The sequence below is a fragment of the Alosa sapidissima genome, chromosome 13, assembly GCF_018492685.1.
Source record: "Alosa sapidissima isolate fAloSap1 chromosome 13, fAloSap1.pri, whole genome shotgun sequence".
Taxonomy (NCBI): domain Eukaryota; kingdom Metazoa; phylum Chordata; class Actinopteri; order Clupeiformes; family Clupeidae; genus Alosa; species Alosa sapidissima.
This window is the reverse complement of record NC_055969.1, coordinates 32,495,510-32,502,303: the sequence shown is the minus strand read 5'-3', so window position 1 is coordinate 32,502,303 and position 6,794 is coordinate 32,495,510.

Below are 6,794 nucleotides of genomic sequence, written 5' to 3'. Positions count from 1 at the left end.
CAACAACTCAGCTGTGAGCTGCATTTCATTAGGGATGATGCTGCACTGATAGATGCACTCTCATAGCTTTTAAGGACCATACAAAAAACATTAACATGATATTGTGAGTCATGGCTTTTGTGTAATGGGTGATTACTTTACAAACTGGAACTGTATTACACAGACTAAAAATACTAGGCCTGTACATTTCCAGTTATTTTTCTTTTAATCTCTCTCTCTCTATATATACACACACACACACACAAAGACATACACACAGTATCTTACAACTGATGAATGTAACAAGGGAAATAGTTTAGTTCCCATATTGGTTGTTTTGCTAATTTTTAAACTGCAAAGTGTGCAAAGTGTGACAATGCCAGTTTGCTGTGTCAGAAGATTCCGGGAAAGACAACGTGAGTGTGAAAAGAAAGAGAAAAAATGCCGCAGTGTCGCAGTGAAGTCATTTCTCGCCCTTCTGTTTTTCTAAAGTTTAGTTTTCCGTTCGTGTGCTTTTTTTGGGACTCTATTTCTGCCGTTTGCTTTTTCATGCTTTAATGTTATGGTCATTTGAGTTTAATTGCACATAAATTCATTCATAATTGGAACTGGCACCTTGTCAGCAGATCCAGAAGTCTGCAGGGGCACAGGCTGCGCTGGGCTCAGACAGTAGCGGTGTCTGAAGCGGATCTGGCCTGGATCAGGCCTTCAAATGCCCGCTCATCCAGGGTCCACTTCAGTCTAGGTATCCTCACCAAGACTAGAGAAATGCATAGTCTTCTGGTCATGGTGTTACATTTAGAATTGGAGGTAAAAACACATAGTTTTTACTTGGATTAATATTTCTTAAACGAATATTATTTTAACACTGTTGTTTGTGTAAACACTGTCAATGTGTAACAGATGGTCATAGATTTTCTGATATTCAGTCTTGATTATGCTGTCAGTGGTATTTACCTCTTGAATGCTTGATAAAACACTTCTAACTCTGCATCACTTTTCATCTCACTAATACAGCCAGCCATCCATAACCTGCTCTCGCTTTGGACCTGCACCTACAGAAAAAGTGTTGTGTGAGTCCTGTATTCATTTCAGACTCTCCGAGTATCCTCAGAACTGGCCAAGCTGCGTGCATGTGTATGTTGCACATTTGTTTCTAAATCTAGACCCATAACTCCCTGAACTTTAATGGGAGGATGATCACATTCAAGCAAAACTCAACAAGCTGAGGCCAACAATGCCCTGCCAATAATGTAAGCCAGAGTGGCGAGTGGATATCCTTCACATTAACCTTGCCGAATCCATCACCTATATTAAATTATTGTACTGTACCTGGACACAGGCTCCGTCCTGGATCCCGGACAGGTTGAGAGGGTGCTGAGTTCACCCAGCAAAGGTGTGACACTCTATCTTTAGCTTGGCCAGGCCTGTGATGAGGAGCTGTGCCGGTGGCTCTTGTCCGAGCACAATGATGGAGCGGAACTGGCCGGGAAAGAGGGTTCAACCAGGGACTTTCGCTTGTGTATCAAAGGATCTATTTCTCTGCTTACAAGAGGAATTGTGTATAAGCACAAAGGCAAATGCTTTCTCTCGTTTGTCAGCCTTCTAAGCGTGGGTTTACTGGGTTTATGTGTACATTTGTGAGGATTAATGGTTGAACTTGACTAATGTGCCCTATAGACGGTACATTCCAGATAAAATGTTGAAGACATACAGTCCATCTTTACCATGGATGCTAGAACATTTTTCCCTCATGTTTAGCATTCAGGTGAAGCACTCTGTAACATGTTTTTCCATATAAACAGCTGTCCCCTCTGACAAAACAAAAGAAGCAACACATTGGAGTGCTTTACTGCAAATATGTTAAACATCACTTCTTATGCAACCTATCTATTCCTCAGTCTTATTCTTAGGGAAAATAAAATAAACTAGGCTACAACTAAGGATAGCTCAATAAAGACTTTCTAAAGATTTCCCATTGTCCCGTTTACGGCTGGAAGCGTAGTGGTTTCCTTATCACACGTCCACAGCGTGTGGTCTTGGGCGAAGCCCGTTCTGGGGTATGGGGAATGGCCATGGTAGCCTCGGCTCTGGGAGAGGGTGTCCCTTTGCTCTTCACAAGTAGTGGCTCACTCAGAACCACGGGTGGTCCCTCTTCCTCAGCGTCCGTTGCACAATCAGGTGATCTTGGTTCGTGTTGACTCGAGTGGCCCGGGTATGGCTTGTAGATGTTTACGATTCCTCCGGAACTCTCCTTGGTCAGTTGTGATGTAGTAAGACCTTGGCTGTTCGGCCTGACGACTGACCGTTCCTTTTGTTGTCCACCCCTTTTCATCATCGCGCTTTATCCTCACAGGGTCACCTGGACGCAATGGCGACAAGGACCTGGCACCATGACGGCGATTGTAGAAGTACTGGTAAGATTCTTTTGCTTTACAATCCTTTTCTTCCACACTTCTCAAATTGGGCCATGCAGGGACCAAGTTGCTTGCTATTGTTGGAACCGTTGTCCTCAGGTGTCTCCCCATAAGCAGCTGTGATGGACTGCAGCCTGTGGATGCGATAGGGGTTGCTCGGTATGCGAGGAGAGCTAAGAAAGGGTCATTCAGCTTCAGTATTTTCTTAGCTGTCTGAACAGCCCGTTCCGCCTCACCATTTGATTGCGGATAGTGAGGACTAGATGTCACATGGACAAAGCCATACTGTCTTGCAAATGCCTTAAACTCGGCAGATGTAAACTGGCGTGCGTTGTCAGAACATAGCCGTTCCAGAATGCCAAACCGCGCAAACATGCTCTTCAGTTTGCCAATCACTCTCCTACTCGTCATGTCCATCAAATGGGAGATTTCAATAAATCTTGAATAATAATCCACGACAACAAGGTATTGCTAGCCATTTGTTTCACAGATATCAGCTCCAAGATGTCTCCAAGGGCCTGGTGGTAAGTCTGTGGTTAACAGCGGCTCTTTGCATTGCGTTGGCCTATTGATCTGGCATGTCTGGCATTCACTCACTTTGCGTTTTAGATCAGCACCAATGCCTGGCCACCACACAGAGAGGCGTGCCCTCTCACGGCACTTACTGAGGCCTTGGTGGCCTTCGTGGATGCGATCTAATACTTCATCTCTCATTTTGGTTGGAATCACAATTCTTGTTCCATGTAAGAGAAGACCTTTGGACTCGCTCAAGAGCCCCTGCTGGTTAAAGTAGGCACGCAAATGGACAGGTAACATTTTGAAATGTTTAGGCCACCCCTGCTAGACATATTTGAGAACTCTTTTCATTTCCTCATCACTGCTGGTAGCCTGCACTATTTCCAGTAACTTTTGTGGAGAAGCAGGCAGATGTTCTTCCACGCTGGCTATGTAAGCCTCAACTTCCTCTTCGAAGTCGGACCGCTCTGTCTCTGTCAAGGGGTGCCTGGACAGTGTATTCGCGATAAGTAAAGACTTTCCTGGGGTATACACTGCCACAGGATTGAAACGCATCATCCTAATTAAGAGTCGCTGACAGCAGATGGGAACTTCAAGGTTTTTCAGATTAATCAAGGGAACCAAAGGTTTATGGTCCGTTAGCACCTTGAACGACTCCAGGCCACAGAGATATCGTGACAGTTTCTCACACGTCCACACCAAAGCCAGACACTCCTTTTCTATTTGAGCGTAGCGTTTCTCCGCTCCGGTGAGAGTATGTGAACAGAAAGCCACTGGGAGCATCTTTCCATCATGCTCCTGGAGCAAGGCGCCACCTATCCCGTAACTACTAGCATCCGCTGTGACGACGTCGGCTTGTTCACATCATAATAAGCTAATGCTGGTGCTGTGACCAACATGTCTTTCACCTTAGCAAATGCCGCCTCTTGAGTCCTGTCCCAACGCCATACTGAGTCAGCTCTTAGCAGCTCGTTCAGTGGCTGAAGCACAGTAGCACTGTGAGGCAGGTAGCGGCAAAGGTAGTTTATCATGCCCAGTATCCGTTTCAATTCAGTCCGATTTTGGGGCCTACCCTAGGTCTCGAATAGCACGAACCTTGTCGGGGTCAGGGCTAATGCCCGCTTCGCTTAGCCGATGGCCTACAAAGCTCAACTCCTTTTGACCGAAGAAGCACTTTTCCTTCTTCAGCTTTAGCCCTGAGGCTTCAATGGTCTGCAACACCTCCGCTAGCCTGCGGTCGTGTTCCTCACGCGTGCGGCCATATACCAGGACATCGTCCATGAAGCAGCAAACCCCCTCCGTGTCCCGAAGCAGCTCCGTCATGAGTTTCTGAAAAATTTTGGGAGCACTTGTGATTATTAAGGTGGTCAACTTATGAAGGTGGTCAATTTCCTACTGTCATCGTCTAATGGGATCTGCCAAAATCCGCTTGCAGCATCCAAACTGGAGAAGACTGTTGCCCCAGACAGCTTAGAGATAATGTCTTCTAGCGTTGGCAGCACATACTTCTCGCGAATGACAGCCTCGTTCAGTCGCTTAAGATCCACACATATTCTGATTTCCCCATTCTTTTTGGCAACAGGTACCATTGGGGCACACCATGGAGTGGGCTCTGAAACTTCTTCAATTATGCTCAACCGCTCCATCCGATCTAGTTCTTGTTTGACTTTTGTTAGCAATGGGATCGGTACTCTGCGAGCTACATGGATGCTATATGGCTCGACTGTGCTTTTGAGCATTATTTTAACTGGTTTGCATGCTAGCAATCCCAATGAGCCAAACACATTCTCACTTACTTCCTCTATTCTTTTAATTAGCCCCATCTGTATGACAGTGCTGCGTTCAAGCAAATTTCCTACATGGGCCCCTCTCACTACATAGGCATCAATCACATAAGGCTTTCCATTTGCGCTCACTTTTGTTTTCAGTTAGCCTAGACATTCCAGCTTGCCTCCTGGACTGTTGAGAATGACATTGGTTTTGTTCAGTAGTATTTTATTTCTCAGTCCTTTGTAGCTTATTTCAGACATTACAGTAGCATCTGCACCTGAATAAATTTTAAAACTGATAATTTGCCCATCAAATATGATATCGGCCATCCATGGTGGAACTGGTGCACTTTGACACTGGACTGAACCAAGGAACAACTCTGAACTCTCATCTTCATAAGATGTTACTTCTTGAACCACTTTTGTGTGGCAAACCACTGCAAAATGGCCAATCTTGTTGCATTTACGACACTCAGCTTTTTTAGCAGGGCAGTATTCTTTAAACCCTTGTGGATTGTTAAATCTTGTGCATTTCTTTCTTTCACTATATTCATTGTCTTTGCCTTGTCTTTTCCTCTGGCTATCAGCATTGTTTTTAATTCCTCTGCCTCTGCCGCGATTTCGTTGGGAGAATTTAACCTCCTCCAGTTTAGTTCCGTTTTGCTCGTAATTTTGAGTCTTAATGAGCTCGTGGCTCCGTGCCATCTCAATTGCTCTGGCCAACGTCAGTGCTTCTTGTAACTGCAACTTTTCTGATAGAGATTTGTCTCTTAATCCGATAACAATTCTGTCCCTGGTGTATTCATCTTTCAATTCGCCAAAATTACAATGTTCAGAGAGCTCGTAGAGCCCTCTCACGAACGCCTCCACTGTCTCCTCTTCACCCTGACGGCGTTGATGAAATCGCGCACGTTCATATATCACATTTCTCCGGGGAATGAAGTTCATCAAACTTCTGTATCACGACCTCATAATTATCCTTATCATCGTCCTGGTCAAACCCAAATGACTTAAAGACGTTCTCAGCCTCCTTTCCCATTGAGTACACTAGAGCACTGACCTGCACGTCGCCATCTTCTAAAGAAAGTTTCGTTGCAATTCTGTACCGTTCAAACCTCTGTCTCCATGTCATAAAGCACGCTGAACAACCATGTTGCTGAACTGTTAGTTCGTAACTATTCGTATTTGCGCATGTCTCATACATGTTCACACATGAACCAATCAGGTGGCTGATCAAACTAAAATACTATTCATCACAATCTTTTCCATACTTAAGCCAACTCATACAGTAGAAGATGAGGAAGTGTACTGTGTGGTTTAGGCAAGGGCATTTTGCTGATGTACACACAAATTACCTGTAGGATTTACATGGGAAATATGTTGAGCCCTAAGTTAAATGGTGGGCCAAGTGCAAAGTCTATCAATAAGCAAAGTTCTTGTGCATGAACTATAGCTATCATGTGGCAGGTGGGAGCACTGATCTGACTCATCAGTGTTTGAGGTTAAGGTACCATGGTGGTACATCAGCAAATAGATTTTGCCTAGTTATAAGAGTCATAGCTGATGTCAGTAACATCTCTGATGATTTCACAAAGGAAGATAACATGTCTAGCTTGTTCACGATAGGAAACCTGGAATTCACCCAAAACTGGGGTATGGATTTATAAGTGCTTAAAGTCCCCTCTGTTTACCTTGTATCTAACTAATTATTTCTCCTTGCAGTCAAGGTTAATGTGTCTATCTTTGTTTTTATTGTGACGATTTGCTTTTGTTATTATTCCATTTGTACAAATGCAAATATACAAATGATTTAGTCTATTATTGTTAGTATTTGTTTTTTAGGCTATATACTTTGAACTGTTCATTTTTAATGATGATATGTTTATGTACTTAATGTACGTCGCTTTGAACAAAAAATGTTGGCTAAGAATCATAGCCACAACCATAAATTAGATTTAGTTATACTGCAGACTTTGCACTTGCAAATCATTCAAATTATGGCCCACCACAGGAAAACATTAGCCTGAATAATTGGAGAATCTTTCCGAGGTGAAGCCTACTGTGGTTAATCATTGCTGGATGATCCATCAGTTTAAACATAATACATGCAGTA